Here is a 19,650-nt window from a genome sequence, read left to right on the forward strand (position 1 = left end):
ATCTTGTTCTTCTGCAGTTAATATGAAGTCACTCTTGGAACAGCTGAAGACTGACAAACAGTTACACTAAACCCCCATTATCTTGGCTCGGCCGTAAAACGGTAAGTAAAATGGTATTATTACCAAAGATATATATATATATATATATATATATATATATATATATATATATATTTTTTTTTTTTTTTTTTGCAATCTTCCAATTAGAATCCCCGAAGTAGTTATTAAAAGATTGTAATCTATTCATTTTAAATGTATTTCGCGAAATAAAAAATCTAGGGTATGCTACAAAACCATGGACATGCCTGTGAAACAGGAAGGTTTGGGATGCCTGGATTTAATAAAATGTTACCAAGCTATACATATGGCTTGACTGCAAACATGGTGGAATAACAACACCTTCTCGCATTGGGTAGATGTAGAGCTGCATATAAATGAAGTGAAAAGGGAAGTGAAAACTCCTTAACTCTCTAAATAATAACTGTATTTTCTTATCTCTCCCGCGGGCATATCATTCACATATAAAGCAAAGCCAAAAGCTGTCTGGGCATGTTGGGAGTTGTAGTTTTTAAACTCCTAGAAGCAGCAGTGAAGATCACTTTACAGCGATCTTCACTGCTGCCTCTGACGCCGCCTCCACTTGCCTGCCGCTGGTCCCAGGTCTCCAGATGCCTGGCGCCATTTCTAAGGTATCTGCCGCTGGTCCCCCCCAGGACTTCCAGAGCGGAGGATTTCAACTGTAAACATTGTCTCGTCCCCCCCACACGATTCGCCAATCACTCCTGAACGGCCAATCACAGGGGACCGGGTCACCATTTTCCTGGCGATCGGGTCACCAGAGACCAGATCAGCCCGGAATCGCTGATCTGAACTGATCACGGGGTGCCTGCGGTGGAGACCGGAATTCCCACGGGCATACAGGTACACCCTGTGTCCTTAACTACCAGGACGTCCTTAAGGGGTTAAGGTGATATAGTTGCCATGGGCTTTAAAATGGCATCTTAAAATTGCTCCACTTTGGGATTAATACTTCTCCCTAGTTTATTTAAAAGTGAGCAATGTTCTCAACCAGGTACATAGCTCTGACATACAAAGAACTGGAAATGTGGTCACAAAAAAATGCACATGTAATTATCTGTCAGTAACAAACCAATATTGCACACAGTACCAAAAAAACATATATAGTAATAGACTACACTAACTGTTGAAGCTTTATAGTATATCTGGCTTCCTGTATTGTGTGTAAAACATCAGTATGTAGGAAGTACATCTAAAAGCTTTGAAAGATAGGGTCCGAAGACATATTTGAGATGCTAAAAAAAAAAGTTAAAACAAAACTCATTAGTAACCAGTCACATGACCAGTGTATGTATTGTTTAAAATCTTTTCTTTTGTATCAATGTTTTGTCATGACTTAGGGTCTGTCGACCAAAATGCGTATGCTGTTAGGTTCTGTGTCCCGATGTATTACATATCAGTTTTAAATCTCATCCTGGTGTTGGGCATCAACCTAATTACAAATTTCTATCTTTAGCGTAACAAAATATTTCCTTGTGTTAGGCATTCCTGGTCTGGTTCAAACTCACAGTAGTGTCTGGCTGGGCGCTGAGCTTCTTACCTCTACATTAGTTTTTTTCTCTACACAGGCCTTGCAGCTGTTGGCCTTGTCTTCCAACTTCCGTTATGTTCCACTACAATCCCCACTGACGCTGTGGCAGGTCAGTGGCTATGGATTATATCTAAAAAAAAAAAAAAAACTGTGATTTATTATTATTATATATATATATTATATATTATAATTATATGCCTTATATATTTAGATTTTTTAACATCCATACATATATTGCTTGTATTACCTATGTTTTAACATAGTTTAAAATGCACACAGACGGCAGCAACATCACTATGACCACAGGGTCAGTGCCGCAATCAGCACCATTTTTCAAATGTGAACCGCCTCTTATATATATATTCTGAATATATATATATATATTCTGTCCATGTCTTTCACTATATGACCTGAGGGAGAAGGGGAGACACCCTTCAAAACACATTGTCTGTAACCTATTAATAAAGTACTACTGATTACCTATACTTGAGCGATCTCCGCTTCCTGATTTCCCACCCGCTAGGACATTAAAATTCTTCTCACATGGCTGTACTGGATACAAATAAGGTGTTATTAGCCACTTTGAAAAACAATATTAATTATCTCCTAAAAATAATGGGTTACACTTTTTAGAATTCAGCCTTTAAAAATCCCATTAAACCTAAAAGGTTAAAATGTAAACTGTGGACATAGGCAACTCATTATGTAAAATGCCCTTTAAGTTCCAATCCTGTGTCCCAAGTCAACTCTAACATACAGGATATTAACAAAGGACTTCTTTTTTGGTATGCATGGCTCAAAATCAACAACTATGGTAAGCAGACAGTAGTAAGTAAAGCATGCCTGATGCAATTTACATACAAAGATGTATGTAGCCAAAAGAGGTCTAAGACATGGTATACCTTTCACATAGGTTTCATGGATCATGTTAAAATTTGCTTTTAATCAAAGTAGCACTCCAAAGCCCCTTAGATAATGAGGGCTTTAATGTGTCATTCCTCAGACAGACATTTGTGCCCTATTTTATCTAACACCGAAGTAAAAGTTGTATGCACATCCCAGAACAGAACTTTTTTTTTTTTTTTTAAGACTAAAGCCACACTGATGCAGATGTTGACGGGATACAGAACAAGGAGCCATTCCAGCCTCATCACTTGTTGATTCTTATCAGTATTGTTTGACATGTTTAGTTTTCTTGTAGGTTAACTATGATGATATTGCGTAAATGAAAGTTATGATAATTTTTGGATTTCAATTTGTCCTATCATGACTGCTTACCACTGCAATGTAATATCTTACAGTTGACTGTAAATGTTCTTAGATTTAGGTTACGTTAAAAAAAGATTACACAATTCTACAGCTATTTCTAGCCTATCAAGAATGATAATTGAATATTGTGATAATTTCTCATCACAAAAATAGTTGGCTCTATTTTGTGATGCTTTGAAGGTGGACATGCGTGCAGACAAGTGATACGTACCACAAAAAAAGGCAGAGTTGGTGCCAAGAACTACTTTGGAGAGAAGGCACAAGGCAATATCCCCTGTAAGGGTAAACAGCGGGTGTGGAAAAAAACAGGTAAGTGAGGAACCTCCGCCATCTAATTTGGTTCTTGGATTAAAACCTTTGGCTAATGCAGAGACCACTATAGCATTGCAGTCATGTGTTCTGGTGTTAGTTTTTGAAGTAACATTACATTAACCATTACTTATCCAGCCTTTTTTCTCTTTTGTCTTGCAGGAAGAAAGGCCTTATACAAGTTCTCCGAAACATCCCCCAGCACCTAAAGTTAAGTGTCTTGAGTAATAATTTTCTATGTTAAATGTTTTCTGTGTTTTGGGTTTTTATAATCACTTTATAAAACAAAATTCAAAATGATTGTATTGAAGAATGAATACGTTGCTGCTGTAACATGGGGTGAATGAATCACACCTTTAGATTTTTCACCACTTTTGGGGTGCTGCGTTGCTGTTTGTTCATACCATCACAAAACATTTTAAAAAGGTACCAATATCGGGGCCTTCACATTGTTCTGCTTTGTGAAAACCCTCTTGAAGAACAACTGCTCTGCTGAGGTTGGGGGGTGTAAACATTATAATGCGCAAATTATTTTTACATTTTTTGCCTTATTTTATTCTTCTGCAATTGTACTTTTCAGCCTTGTAATTAAGGTTTATGACTAAAGCAAACAACACATTAACTCCCACTCCCTTGAATTATTATTTCCAAGGTGATGATTAATGGCCTAAAAACCCTAATAGCCACAAAATGTTTTTCAAGCAGTTAGACCAAAATGTATACATTTTTCATTGTTGTATGAACGAGTATATTCATCAAGTTTGAACATCTCTCTCATAGGAGGAAGTTTGGTTCTACTGTCAGCACCATTAAGTGATAGTCTGAGTTTCTAGCCCAGGCCCATGATTGATATAAATAGCTGGCTTTGACAACATAAAGCCCTGTCTGCCTGTTATATTTCCATTTCTCTCTCTCTCTCTCTCTCTCTGGAAGACTTCTTACAGTGTAATGACTCACCTTGAGCCATTTAAGTCATGCTACATTTAAAAGTTTAATATTACATTTATGTTAAAGTAATGTTTAATATATAGAAGAGATACTGAAAAAGAGGCAGAGTTCTTAACAACATTGACCATTTAAGAGCAAAAGATAAAGCAGCCCTCAGGCTGACAGATAATGGGGAAGAAGTGGTCATAAAAAAACAGGATGGACAGAGTACTTTACTAAGTCTGTAAAATCATAACATTAACTTAGACAAGAGTTGGAGTTATTTATATTAAAGCGTACCCGTCAGATCCAACAAAAAAAAATTATTTTTAATATATCACTTAGTACCTAATCCTGACCATGTACATCTATTTTTATGTGTCTAGCACCTTTATTTTATTTTTTTATTACACTTTAAATTTAGCTCACTAGTCTGAATTCCTCTCAAAGGGAGGGGACATGGCCTCACTGTGAACACCCCCTCCCTCAGTATGCTGTCTGCTCACATCTCCCCTAGCATTAGCAAAACTACACCTCCCAGCTTGTCCTCACTGACAGTAGCGGGACAAAAGCTGACAGTGGGAGGATTTTTCCTCCAGCTCTGAGCCCTGCGCTCACAGCTGTCAATCAAGGAAGTGTGTCCATGACCTAGGTGATGACGCATGGACACAGTAGGACTAGTATGTGTCCAAGCAGGCAGGGAGGCAGTTCTTTGACTGGCTTTTTCAGTATGAAATACAGAAAATTTTCTAATGAAAGCAATTGCAAAACCTGTTGGTGCCCATTTACAGTGCCCATTTAAACATAAATTTAATTATTCTGGGTTTGTTGGATACACCTGCTATACCAAGGTAGATTCTACTTTGCTTGAAAATACCCTATGAAAATGTTTAGATGCTCTAGTAGTGTATGTGCCAAAACAAATATGAATGCATTATAGTATTTTGTCGTGTAACAAGGCTTATTGATTTCCCTAAGGTTCTGTTTTTGAGTAGCACATAACCATGTCAGGCTTTTATGTAAGATACAGTGCTTTCACTCTAGTGGTAGCATGAGACAGAGTCTACGACCCACACAAGTGGCTCAGGTAGTGCAGCTCATCCAGGATGGCACATCAATGCGAGCTGTGGCAAGGTTTGCTGAGTCTGTCAGCGTAGTGACCAAAGCAAGGAGGCGCTACCAGGAGACAGGCCAGTACATCAGGAGACGTGGATGAGGCCGCAGGAGGGCAACAACCCAGCAGCAGGACCGCTACCTCCGCCTTTGTGCAAGGAAGAGTACTGCCAGAGCCCTGCAAAATGACCTCCAGCAGGCCACAAATGTTCATGTGTCTACTCAAACGGTCAGAAACAGACTCCATGAGGGTGGTATGAGGGCCCGACATCCACAGGTGGGGGTTGTGTTTACAGCCCAACACCGTACAGGACGTTTGGCATTTGCCAGAGAACACCAAGATTGGCAAATTCGTCACTGGCCCCCTGTGCTTTTGACAGATGAAAGCAGGTTCACACAGAGCATGTGAAAGACGCAACAAAGTCTGGAGGCGCCGTGGAGAACGTCCTGCGGCCTGCAGCCGGTTTGGCAATGGGTCAGTAATGGTGTGGGGTGTCATTTCTTGGGGGGGCCGCACAGCCCTCCATGTGCTTGCCAGAGGTAGCCTGACTGCCATTAGGTACCAAGATGAGATCCTCAGACCCCTTGTGAGACCATATGCTGGTACGGTAGTTATTAGAGTTCAGAATTATTCAATTAGCAACGAATGTGAATATCGCGCGAATCGCTTAATTAAACTCCTTTTTGCAGCGTTACAGGCTCCAGGACACCTAAAATGGCGGATCCACATGTCAGTACATGGGGCAGGGGATGCTGGCGGGATGACCCTGAATCACATGCAGGATGCAGCCTATCAGCATTCATTGACCCCTGTGATGTCACAGCCCTATATAATCGGCAGCCATTTTGCAGCTGCTCATTTCATGCCATACACTGCAGAGAGACAGGACAACTGCATGTCTCTGTGTGTAACACAGACAAGCTGAATTGATCATAACGCGTTCCACTGCCAACTGCTAGTGACATCAGGGTTGTGGAGAGAAGTGCAGTGCAGTGCAGTGCAGTGCTTGTTCTCACTGAGAAGGATTTTTACGCCAGCCATTAATCTCCCAGTCACTTTATTCAGCATTTTATCAGAGAGGGGCAGATAGCTTTTCGTTGCCTCATACATTTCAACAAGCTGCCTCAACTTCATGAACCTTATCACAGGAGGCAGGAATGATTTTTCAGCGCAATTCTGTGTATTTTTTCCACAAGAAATCATCTGCTGCTTATACTAGTCTGTAGACGGTATAATAACCAGCAGCTCACACCATTCTTAATACTCTGTGACAGTGTGCAATTTTGGGTTTAATACTTTTTTTTCATGTGGTGCTGCACTGTTGTGTCCTGCTGCTCTGCAAAAATACGTTTTCCAAGTGTACTGTAGCGCATTTTTTTGCCCTCATACGTGCATACCACATACCTACATCTAAGTAGTGTACTATTTTGTACCTGTTAATCTGTCAAGGGCCTACATACTGTGAAAGGACAGCCAATAGTACACACCTGCTGCTGTTCTAGACAAATACTTTTTTTAAGTGTAGTTAACCGTATTGTACTCCCCTCATATACACAATAAGTATATCAGGAACAGTATTGCCAGGACGTGCACAGAGGAGTGGCAGAGGGCTAAATTCATCAGACGCAGGCAGAAGTCGCAGCAGAGTAGGGGTGTGTGGTGCTGGAGTCGCAGTGAGAGGTCTGAGCTCCCGATGTCAGCTAGCAGTTGTGTAGCGACCAGCAACCCAGCAGCCATGATTGATCGGTTCACTCAGTCATCCACTTCATCTCAAGTGACATCTGACACCCCCAGTCAACAGTCGGTGGGTTCCTCACACTCAACCCTCAGTTGGCATGGCCCTCATGCTGATGCTGCCACCTCCAGGCTGTCATTCTGCTGCTCTATGGTTTCCTCATGCTAATGCTACCACCTCTATGCTCCGTCACTGTGCCGCCATATGGTCTCCTCATGCTTATGCTGCCACCTCCAGGCTCTCTCATTGTGCTGCCATGGATACTGCAAAACATAATTAAGGTGCTGGTCCCCAGTTTCAGAAATCCCTTGCATTAGGGTAACTTTCAGGACTCCTGATGCCACATCCAGGCTGCGGCATTCAGACACTATATGGTCTCCTCATACTGATGCCACCTCCAGGCTCTGTCATTGTGCTGACATGGGACTCCTTGTTAGATTAGGTCCTTTGTACCCACACGCCGGGGCCAGGGACACTAAAACTTGGGAGTTAAAAGTTCCATTTCAAAATCCTCAATTTAAAAATTGATTTCTAGAAATTAGATTTCTATTTAAAATTCTTGTATTTCAATGGTCTCCTCATGCCTCAGCCATTTTCAGGCTGTACCATTCAGACACTACATGGGCCTCCTTAGGCTGTGTCATTCAGCCAATATATTGTTTTCTGATGCTACTGGGACTGGGATATTAACTCCAAATATGTTATGGTAGCACTAGTTAACAAATGCTTAAAGAGTACCTATCGCTATCTAAACTTTCCCTAATCCCCCTCCCCATCTGTCCCTGACTCTGACCAACTCTATCCCTGCATTTATTTTGCTTTAAAAAACCCTAAAAATATCTTTTTTCTATGCTCTTCTGTAGCTCAATTCAAGGCAGAGTGCACAGTGTCATAGCAATGGCAAATCCGTGGAGAGAGCGAGATAACCCGTGCATATATAATTAGCCATGTGGAAAGTGGACAGAGGGGAGAGAAACTAAGAGAAGAGGGAATGTATCCTCTCTTTTCGCTCCCTGCTTGTGTATGAGCTCATTGCTCCCTCCCTCCTGCTGACAGGCTGGGAGCTGTACAGAGCTAATTTCAGACTCACTCACCGAGTCCGAAATGCTGACAGGATTGCTAGGGAGACCCCTAGGGGAGAAGTTTTTAAAGTTAAAAAATAAACATGAAAGGAGAATTTTTTTTAATAAAAGCAATTAAAAAGTTGTTCAGTAGGGCTTTATCTTTAATATATAAAAAGTTTTCAAAAGAGGTACACTGAGATTTCAAGCTTGACCTTTCAATGTAAGGGGTTATGAAACCCTCTTGGGTACTACTGATGCCTGTTCCTGACTGCTCCAGTGTCTTTCAGGAATTACTTGGCTTACTGATGTTTCTGGGCTTGGGCCTTAAATTTTTGTATGTTTAGCACTAGCTAAATACATGCTTAATAGAAATTTTAACATTGACCTTTCAATGTAAGGGGTTATGAAACCCTCTGGTGTACTGCTGATGACTGCTCCTGACTGTGTTTCAGGAACTCCTTGGCTTACTGATGCTGCTGGGCTTGGGCCTTACATTTTTGGATTGTAGCACTAGCTATCATGCATCTTCAATAGATTTCAACATTCACCTTTTAATGTTAGGGGTTGTGAATCCCTCTTGTGTACTCATACTGCTGCCTGCTCCTGTATGTGTGATATAGCAACTACATGGTTTAGAGACGCTTATGAGCCTAGGACATTACCTATATGTGTTTATGGTAGCACTAGGTACCATACATCTTCAATTTACAAAAGAAAACAGGGTGCACGCCCCTGGATCCTTTGTGTGCAATAAATTTACCCATATACACTTCTTGTGGCAACGCGATTCATCTCCCTTTCTTGGATCTCTTATCTATACATCTTCAATTGAAATTTCAAAATTCATCTTTTATTATTAGAGATTGTGAGGCCCTAACATCTCATTTGCCGCCAACTCCAGGCTGTGCCATTCAGGCAATATATGGTTTACTGATGCTGTTGGGACTGGGTCTGGGAATAAAAACTTTTGTTATGGTAGTACTAGCTACCCAAAATCTTCACTTTAAATTTCAAACTTCGTCTTTATTTCTTAGGGATTGTGAAGCCCTGGGGTCTCCTCATGCTTCAGCTAACTCCAGGCTGTGTCATTTAGACACTATATGGTCGTCTCCTATTGATGCCACCTCCAGGCTCTGTGATTGTGCTGCCATGTGACTCCTTGTTAGATTAGGTCCTTTGTACCCACACGCCGGGGCCCGGGACACTAAAACTTGGGAGTTAAAAGTTCAAATTTAAAATCCTCAATTTCAAAATCTTCGATTTCTATTTAAAATTCTTATATTTCAATGGTCTCCTCATGCTTTTGCCAACTCCAGGCTGTGTCATTCAGGCAATATGGTTTACTGATGCTGCTGGGCCTGGGAATAAAAATTGTTATGGTAGCACTAGCTACCCAAAATCTTCAGTTTTAAATTCAGAATTCATCTTATAATCTTAGGGATTGTGAAGGCCTAGTGTCTACTCATGCTGCTGCCAACACCTCCACACTGTGTCATTCAGCCACTATATGGTCTCCTCATGCTGCCACCACCTCCACGCTGTGTCATTCAGCCACTATCTGGTCTCCTCATACTGATGCCACCTTTAGGCTCTGTCAGTGATTCTAAAAGCGATGTCGGTAATCTGCATGTTATTCTGAACAACAGTATTTCACTACACCAGCAAACTCCATCTGCGTGTTAGAACACAGCAAAGTGTTCTACACCCCTATTGAGGCTCTCTGTAGGCCAGAAATAGACGTTTTTAATATAGATTTGCCTCAAATTTCGGATCAAAACATATTTTTTTTAATTCAGCGAATCGGCCGAATCAAATTTTTCAAAAGTTCGCTCATCTCTAGTTGTTATCTTAGTGTTCCCTTAATTTTTTTTTGAGCAGTGTATAACCAAGTATTACTGTTAACATCAGTCCACCAAATATCACAGATGATTCACTTTATACTTTTAATGTCATCACTACTTTTAAAAAAAGAGCATATTCTAAATCAGAAAAACTGAAACATAACTAAATGACAAACAAAACAACATGAACTTACGCAGAGTGCACAGCCTTCAAAATATCCTCAAACCTATAAAAGTTTGGATATGTAAAACAGTATGTAGATATCTGGTGCTTGCATCTAAGTGATTCTGAGAAAGCTTTTGAGATGTAGAATATGAGGAGCCTTCCCTCCTAATATAAATATATAGAACTGTATATTATATCTACAACTTTTTCTTTATCCTAAGCGTATCAATGCACAAACCTATAGTAGCATGTGCTTCAAATTTACATGTTCCACATGCTACTCTGGTCCAGTACCCCTAAATCTACACTTCAGCTCGAATGCATTTTAAATAGTTTTTTGATATCATTCATTTCTCTCTCTAAGCCATCACATTTCCTAATTGTCCCTTTCCGAATAATTTAAAATCTCCCATCATTTCACATAACCCATTTTCCTTTTGAATTTTTATTGGGTTTTCACGAGAAATGACTTAATTTTATAAGATAGGAAATAGAATGTAAAAATTTCTGTAGAAAGATCAAGTTATACACTTGTCATTCTGTGCAAGTTGATCCATCTTAATTATTTGTAGTGTGCTTAGTTCACGTTAAAATTTCTATAAAAACAAAACAAAAAAGAGGTAAAAGAAAATAGAACCAGAATCAGTAGTTAGCGATGAAGAATCTTACATCTAGCCGGTATGACACTTTAAAATGGAAGAATAAGAGGTTATACTTTTGTATTCAGTTTAAGAGAGGTCTATTATTCAGTTCCAAACCTTGGAGCACCATTTGGTCTCACATAACCCATTTTTCCATATTTAACTATCATATATGCCATTTCTATATAGAGTCCCTGTTCCCATCCCTTCTACGCATCATTTAATTCAGCTCACTTACTATGGAGTGTTGTCTCCCATACAATGGAATGTTCTCTTTTCTTTTCACAATACATATAGATATACCCCCTTGTGGACATGCTAGATGTGCACTTTGAAAATTTATGTTGCAAACACATAACTGCACCTCCACTGTTAATCTATCCTTGTAGTATATTGCATGACCTGTTTGGATTCTTTCATACAATATGTGGGTTCAGCTAGTCGAAATTTTAACTCTGCCATAAAGAAGAATGTCACAGGAGCAAAGTTGACTACAGTTCACACCACAGAAATATCAGGGCCCTTCAGGTATTTTATAAGAGAAGCATATGGGGTTAGTAACTACTATAAAGGTAACAGCCACTGAACAAGTTTTCAAAACCTTCCCAAGTTGGAGATTGGATAAACAAGTTACATAAGAAAAGTCTTTTGGATTATCAAATTAGAGAAATCTCCCAAAAGGTTTGAACTATTGGGCGGATGTTATATATTTTACTGACCTTCATGCAATATAGAAAGTTATCCTTTGTGAATTTGTTTTAGGTCTGGTGAAACTTATTTTGGAGTTGTGCATTAGTATGTAACTGCACGCTGGTAGGAGCCTATTCACAACAGTATTAGTTTTTTTTTTCTTGGGAGTTGTGCATTAGTACGCAGCTACATCTTGGTAGGCAGCCACACCCTGGTAGGCGTCTATACATTGTAGTACATACAAAGGCATCTTTTTCATGTGGCAGCATTTATTTTCTTGCACATAATAAAATATATGCAACTAAACATACATTTGTCTGTGTGGTAAGATTTCTGTCTGGTCTTATTCCGCTCATGATTTTCTTCTGTTTTTTAAATCATGTGGTTTCTATCTTAGTGTGATTATTTTGTAATTATAGTCTTAACATGGTTTTCTAGAATTATATCTGCCAAAAAAACTAACTTTGGTGCCACCAGTAACAAAATAACACAGAAAGAACACTAACATATACTGGTCAATTTGTTGGTGATTTTATTAGTTCTAATAAAAGGTATATTTTTTATATACCTTTTTTTTCTGTGACATAACAGTGTATTCGGTATTGTGTATATTAAAGGGTTTGTTTCAGATGATACTGTGTTAAATGAGGCATTGGTAGCAAATACTATTTATTCACAGCCAAAGGTAAATGTGTTTATAACCTTGACAAAGTCTAACGCGAAATGCATCTGTTTATAAATTGAGTGCTCCGCTTGGTACACATTTTTAACAGTGTTCTAAGAGTTCAAGAGATTTTATTGTCTTCAGGATTGCTGGATATCTTCCTCCTGTGGATGGTTTCCAGGGGAATCCTTTCTGAATTTGAGACCCTGTTCAGCTTGAAATTCTCTTTTTGCTGCTTTTAGGGGCTCAAAATATGTTTCAGACATTTGTGCTAGGATCAACACGGACTCCCCATTCAACTAGTGACCCGAACATAGTCATCTAGTGGCAACATTGGTGTCATTCTCTGAGCATATCCAAGTTTTGGCTCGGACTGTAAATGCGGTTTGCCAATAGCAGTTTAGCTCAGGTGTGTTTGCAGAGGCATACAGGATGCTTAATATTCATATACAAATCTAAATTTCATCCAGATTTCAATTATGCATAGGCACTAGAGTACTGCTTGAACTCTCTCTAGAGTATCTATATCGTTCTGGAGATACGGCCTTCAGTACTGCGCACAATACTCCAAGTGAGGCCTCATCAATGTTCTGTACAGCGGCAGCACTTCGCCCTTTCTACTGCTTATACCTCTCCCTATACATCCAAGCATTCTGCTAATGTTTCCTGCTGCTCTATTACATTGTCTTCCTACCTTTAAGTCTTCTGAAATAATTACTCCTAAATCCCTTTCCTCAGATACTGAGGTCAGGACTGTGTCAAATATTCTATATTCTGCCCGAGGGTTTTTACGCCCCAGGTGCATTATCTTGGAATTATCCACATTAAATTTCAGTTGCCTGAGTTCTGACCATTCTTCTAGTTTTCCTAAATCCCTTTTCCATTTGGCATATACCTCCAGGAACATCAACCGTTACATACTTTGTGCCATCAGCAAAAAGATCAACACCAAACCAGAGAGACCTTTTGCAATATCACTAATGAAGATATTAAACATATTGGGTCCCAGTACAGATCCCTGAGGTGCCCCCTGGTGACAAGACCTTGCTCTGAATATACTCCATTGACTACAACCCTCGGCTGTCTGTCACTCTGCCACTGCCTAATCCACTCAACAATATGGGAGTCCAAGCTCAATGATTGCAGTTTATTGATAAGTCTTCAATGTGGGACAGTGTCAAAAGCCTTACTAAAATCTAGATCTGCCCCTGCGCCATCTATTTTAGTCACCCAGTCAAAAAAAATCAATAAGATTGATGATCTCCCTGAAGTAAACCCATGTTTTTCATCTTGCAATTACTTGGGATTTTAGATGTTCCACAATCCTAACCTTTAGTAGGGTTTCCATTAATTTCCCCACTATTGATAACAGACTTACTGGCCTATAGTTGCTTGATTCCTCTTTACTACCTTTCCTGTGAATGGGCACGACAGTTGCTAATTTCCAGTCTTTCGGGACGACTCGTGTTACCAGTGATTGGTTAAATAAATCTGTTAACGGTTTTGCTAGCTCGCCACTAAGTTCTTTTAATAATTTTGGGTGTATCCCATCAGGCCCGTGACTTATTTGTCTTCACTTTAGACAGCAAACACAGAATCTCTTCCTCTATAAAGACACATGCAAACGATTAGTCTTCCTCCCCAATGGAGATCCTTTACCTTCTTTTTCTTTTGTAAAAACTGAACAGAAGTATTCATTAAGGCAGTCGGCTAGCCCTTTATTCTCTTCTACACACCTTCCTTCCTATGTTTTTAATTTAGTTATTCCTTGTTTTAAATTTCCTTTTTTTTATTTATATATTTGAAGAATGTCTTTTCAGACTGAGCTAGTTTCTTTCTGCCTGCACTTTAGAAGTTCTTATAACTTGCTTTGCCTCATTCTGCTTAGTTTTGTAGATTTCCCAATCTTCATTGCTCTGGGTTTTAAAACTATTAAATGCTAGCTTTCAGTTTATGATTTTGGCCACTTCTGATGAGTACCACAGTGGTCTCTACCTTTCTCTGCTTTTACTGACAAGCCTAATGATATTTTCTGTTGCTTTCAATAATGCGTCTTTTAAGTAGTCCCATTTCTCCTGAATTCCATGTAATCTGTTCCAGTCTGATAGGGACTCATTTATGACTAATCTTATTTTTGAAATGTCTATTTTTCTAAAAATCTAAAACTGTTATTGTGTGGTGTGACTCCTTCACTGTTCTTATGTTAAACCACACTGACTGGTGATCACTAGATCCCAAGTTTTTGCCTACTATAATATCATGTACCAAATCCCCATTTGTGAATACCAAATCCAAAATGGCCTCCCTGCGGGTTGGCTCCTCTACCACTGGTTGTAGAGATAATCCCAGTAGTGATTTTAGATTATCTGTACTCCTGGCAGAACTAGCTATTTTAGTTTTCCAGTTTATATCCGGAAGATTGAAGTCTGGCATAACAACTAATTCTTTAACTTGGCCAGGTGGTCTATATATCACACCTGCACGAGTTACTGCATGATTACCAAACTGCAACATAACCCAAACTGACTATGTTGGCCTCACTAACTTGTATTAGGTTAGATTTTATGCTCCCCCCTTTAGTTTAAATACTTAGCAAATTCTTTGAATTGTTCACCAAGTACAACCCAAAAAAAATTGACACAAAAAGTGGTCTTAAAAAGATGCATACTAAAAGATGGAACTAAAAATCCATGGAATGGTCTTCTCAGGTTTTTTTTTTTTGAGGTTTTACTTTATTTATGCTTGCATAGGACTTGTTGGGTTGAAGCATAGCAGTGGTGTTCAGTAAAATAAAGTATTTCCTCTTGTATTGAGATTATGAAAGATTGTAATACTGCACTTTAGTTTTTAATCTGGATGCAAAGGGACGTGACTGGCTGAAGCCTGGCCGTGCAAATACTTTTTGTGGACCAATTAATGGATTTCACTGCGGTGCTGTTTTCTCACTATTAGGCTGGGTTCAAGCCACGTTTTTGCAATACAGTTCCCGTATCAGGGTTTTGATAAAAAAAGGATTCCTCAAAACCTGACTAAACTGTATCAAAACGTGTGTACAAATTTTAATCCGTATACGGTTAGAAACCTTATACGTTTGAAAAATGGTGTCCGGTTGCATTCGTTTTTAACTTTTCATTCCATTATGAATAAAGTTTCACTTGTTTGATTGAAAATCCAAGAAAAAAATGTGCAAAGTCAAAAACCGTATGGTGAAAACCAGATGGAACCGTACACACACGGTTCTGTACGGTTCCCATTGACTTCCGTGTTAAAAAAAAAAAAGTACACGTTTCAATACGGTTTTTCACCTGGACCAAAAGGTGCAGCTGTGAAGCCAGAGCCCTAGATCAGACAGAAATCATGTGGTGTAGTCTTGAAGGGTGGGGGCTAGGTCTCACTGAGGGGTTTACACACAGGCAAACAGGATGAGATAATTACATCTTTCTCTCACTTTCTGCATGTGACAGCTGAAATAGGAAAACTGCTCTACAAAGCTAATGAATATTTAGATAAATACATAGGTTGGTGAGGGAAAGTATGGGCTATGGGTTTAGTTCCCCGGAGTACCCCTATAACTACTTTAAAAAAAAAAATAAAAAAAAACATTATTTCAATGATTATTTCCTGACATATATATAAATAGTCACAAACATGATTAAGCATTTGCATCATCTTTTGTGACTTTTTCCATGCTTGTCTTTTTCCATTTTTGTTCAAAGGGTATATATAACATTGGAGCACCGCTCTCCTCATATACTGCCCTGTCCTCCATTACTAACCACCGTGTACAGGCTCAGGTATATGTATAGCATGGCAGCACAGCTCTCCCCATACACTGCCCTGTCCTCCATTACTATCCACTATGTACAGGGTCTGGTATATATAACATGGGAGCACAGTTCTCATTCACTGCCCTGTCCTCCATTGCTATATCCACCATGTACATGCTCAGGGAGATATATATATATATATATATATATATATATAATGGCAGCACAGCTCTCCTGTTACACTGCCCTGTCCTCCATTACTATCCACCACGTACAGGCTCAGATATATATATATATATATATCTTAAGGCAGCACAGCTCTCCTCATATACTGCCCTGCCCCCCACTATCATCCTCCATGTACAGGCTCAGATATATATATATATATATATATATATATATAGCAGTGCAGCACAGCTCTCCTAATACACTGCCTTATCCTTCATCATCATCCTCCATGTACAGGAGCAGGTATATAGAGCAGTGCAGCACAGCTCTCCTCATACACTGCCTTATCCTTCATTATCATCCTCCATGTACAGGAGCAGGTATATAGAGCAGTGCAGCACAGCTCTCCTCATACACTGCCTTATCCTTCATTATCATCCTCCATGTACAGGATCAGGTATATATAGCAGTGCAGCACAGCTCTCCTCATATACTGCCTTATCCTTCATTATTATCCTCCATGTACAGGATCAGATATATATATATATATATATATATATATATATATATATATATATAGCAGTGCAGCACAGCTCTCCTCATACATTTCCTTATCCTTCATTATCATCCATGTACAGGATCAGGTATATATATATATATATATATATATATATATCAGTGCAGCACAGCTCTCCTCGTCCACTGCTTTATCCTTCATTATCATCCTCCATGTACAGGATCAGGTATATATAGCAGTGCAGCACAGCTCTCCTCATCCACTGCTTTATCCTTCATTATCATCCTCCATGTACAGGATCAGGTATATATAGCAGTGCAGCACAGCTCTCCTCATACACTGCTTTATCCTTCATTATCATCCTCCATGTACAGGATCAGGTATATATAGCAGTGCAGCACAGCTCTCCTCATACACTGCCTTATCCTTCATTATCATCCTCCTTTACAGGATCAGGTATATATAGCAGTGCAGCACAGCTCTCCTCATCCACTGCTTTATCCTTCATTATTATCCTCCATGTACAGGATCAGGTATATATAGCAGTGCAGCACAGCTCTCCTCATACACTGCCTTATCCTTCATTATCATCCTCCTTTACAGGATCAGGTATATATAGCAGTGCAGCACAGCTCTCCTCATCCACTGCTTTATCCTTCATTATTATCCTCCATGTACAGGATCAGGTATATATAGCAGTGCAGCACAGCTCTCCTCATACACTGCCTTATCCTTCATTATTATCCTCCATGTACAGGATCAGGTATATATAGCAGTGCAGCACAGCTCTCCTCATACACTGCTTTATCCTTCATTATTATCCTCCATGTACAGGATCAGGTATATATAGCAGTGCAGCACAGCTCTCCTCATACACTGCTTTATCCTTCATTATTATCCTCCATGTACAGGATCAGGTATATATAGCAGTGCAGCACAGCTCTCCTCATACACTGCCTTATCCTTCATTATCATCCTCCTTTACAGGATCAGGTATATATAGCAGTGCAGCACAGCTCTCCTCATACACTGCTTTATCCTTCATTATTTTCCTCCATGTACAAGGCAGGAATGGTTCTCCTCACACCTGTACTGGTTTTCCCGCCATTGAAAGGCTTCAGTAACAGTTAACATGGCGGCAGTTCTTGCCTCGGTTACTTTCACGCACTGTAACACGCCCTTTCATGCCCCCTCATATCTCCTTATTATTAATATTCTGCCTCTAGAACACTTCCTGGCCGCCCAGCTCCATCTTTCCCGCCCTGTACAGGAGAGAGCCATAATGCACGTCTTTCGCCATCTCATCCCCCTCACAAACTGAGCAGACGGAGGGAGGAGCGCGGCAAGGTCACATGATCAGGCGCGAGGGGGGAGGAGCCTATCCTCAACATTCCCCTATGGAGAAATAAAAAAACACCTTCTGCTGGATTGACAGTCCGCAGCTTCCATGCTTCTCTATGGTAACTGTAAATCCTAAAGTAGCGAGCTCCCCCTAGAGGCTCCTGCTACATAGTGCTTTTAGATTTGCAGTATGTGCTTGAAGAAAAAGGCTGTTTCTCAATGGGAACTGTAAATCCCATAGCAGTGAGCTCCCCCTAGTGGCCTATGCAGCACATTGCTCTTGCATGTGTGAAATTAGATTAAACTTTGGGGGAGATTTATCAACCCTTGTCCAGAGGGAGCAGTTGCCCATAGCAACCAATCTAATTTTACCTTTCATTTTTAAGATGAAATCTAATTTGGTTGCTTTGGGCAACTGTGGAGTTTCCCCACATGGGTTGCTATATACAGTATGGACAGACACATCAAACAGGCTGAGCTATGACACAATGTGCACGTAGGCCTATATAGCAGTGTTTTCCAAACAAGGTGCCTCCAGCTGTTGCAAAACTACAACTCCCAGCATGGCCGGACAGCCGAAGGCTGTCCGGCCATGCAGGGAGCTTTAGTTTTGCAACAGCTGGAGGCACCCTGGTTAGAAAACACTGCAATATAGTATTGTAAAAGCTGAAAGAGTGCACTGAAGGGGGAGAGGTAGAATAATCACTATGGAATCTCCCGCCACATAGATGCACAAAGGCAAATACGACTGTACTATAGAGGACGCTATTACACGGGGCAAATATCATTGGAAATTGGGGCCAACACAGTGTAATAGGGCTAACGCAGCTAGTTCATCGGCTTACCACATTCATTTTAGCAGGTTGCAACCCTTTTAGATATGCCGTCGCTTGCACTAAATGTGTGATAATCTAAGTGATAAAAAAATATATATACAGTAATCCCCCAACCTACGATGGCCCCGACATACGATAATTTCAACATACGATGGCCTCTCAGAGGTCAACGCATGTTGAAGGCAGCATCAACATACAATGCTTTTTTATGTCGGGGCCATTGCAATAACGGCTATTTGGCAGCACTGACTGCCACCGTCGCCACCGCGCACGCATCCAATAGGAGCGGCGTGCGTAGCCAGCGGTGATGGTCCGGAGCAGCGAGGAGCCCCCGGGGACGTGATGACAACGACAATCCAGGGCAGCAGTGAAGGTCCGGAGCGGCGGGAACATGTGAGTATAACTTTCTATTTTACTATTGCACGGATCCCTCAACCTACGATGGATTCAAGTAACGATGGTTCATTTGGAACGAATTACCATCATCTGTTGAGGGATCACTGTATTTCGTTTTGTTTTTTTCCTCCAAACCTTCTATAAACTATAACTCTTTTATTTATTTTTTTCATCTACAGAGCCATGTAACTGCTTGTTTATTGTTTTTTGTGAGCCCAGCAGAGGTACACCCGAGTATACATGGGCATACCGGCATATTCCCTCAAACATAGGCTACTTTACTTGCTAGTTTTTATTGGTATCATTTTTGATGGGACTGTTTGATCAATTTTTTGAGCACGCTTCAAATTATGGTAACACGACCAGGGCCTTCAGGTATGCCCATGCACCAAAGGACCAATGCCTAAGGACCAAAAATGAGGGCTGTTAAAATAGCACATGCATGGCAAAAGGAGTCACTAGGTGACTCTGTTCAGCCATAAAAGTGAATTGGGTCCACTGCTCCCATTAACAGTATATGTCAGCAACCCACTTTCGGCAGGATGCCAAAGGATACGATTAACGGGGACAGGAACACAGTGTGGACCTACCCTTAA

The 19,650-nt window shown here is 40.2% G+C and overlaps 1 long non-coding RNA gene across 1 annotated transcript; it reads right to left on the reverse strand.

Moving 5' to 3' along the window:
* Positions 1–217: 217 nt before the first annotated feature.
* LOC130363082 (uncharacterized) lies at positions 218–18,010 on the reverse strand. Its single transcript, XR_008891718.1, has 3 exons — positions 17,899–18,010; positions 2,090–2,161; positions 218–1,739 (listed from the first exon to the last, which is right to left on the reverse strand). It is a non-coding gene; the product is annotated as an uncharacterized LOC130363082 (long non-coding RNA).
* Between the last annotated feature and the right edge of the window lie 1,640 nt (positions 18,011–19,650).

This window comes from Hyla sarda, chromosome 3, assembly GCF_029499605.1.
Source record: "Hyla sarda isolate aHylSar1 chromosome 3, aHylSar1.hap1, whole genome shotgun sequence".
Classification (NCBI taxonomy): Eukaryota; Metazoa; Chordata; class Amphibia; order Anura; family Hylidae; genus Hyla; species Hyla sarda.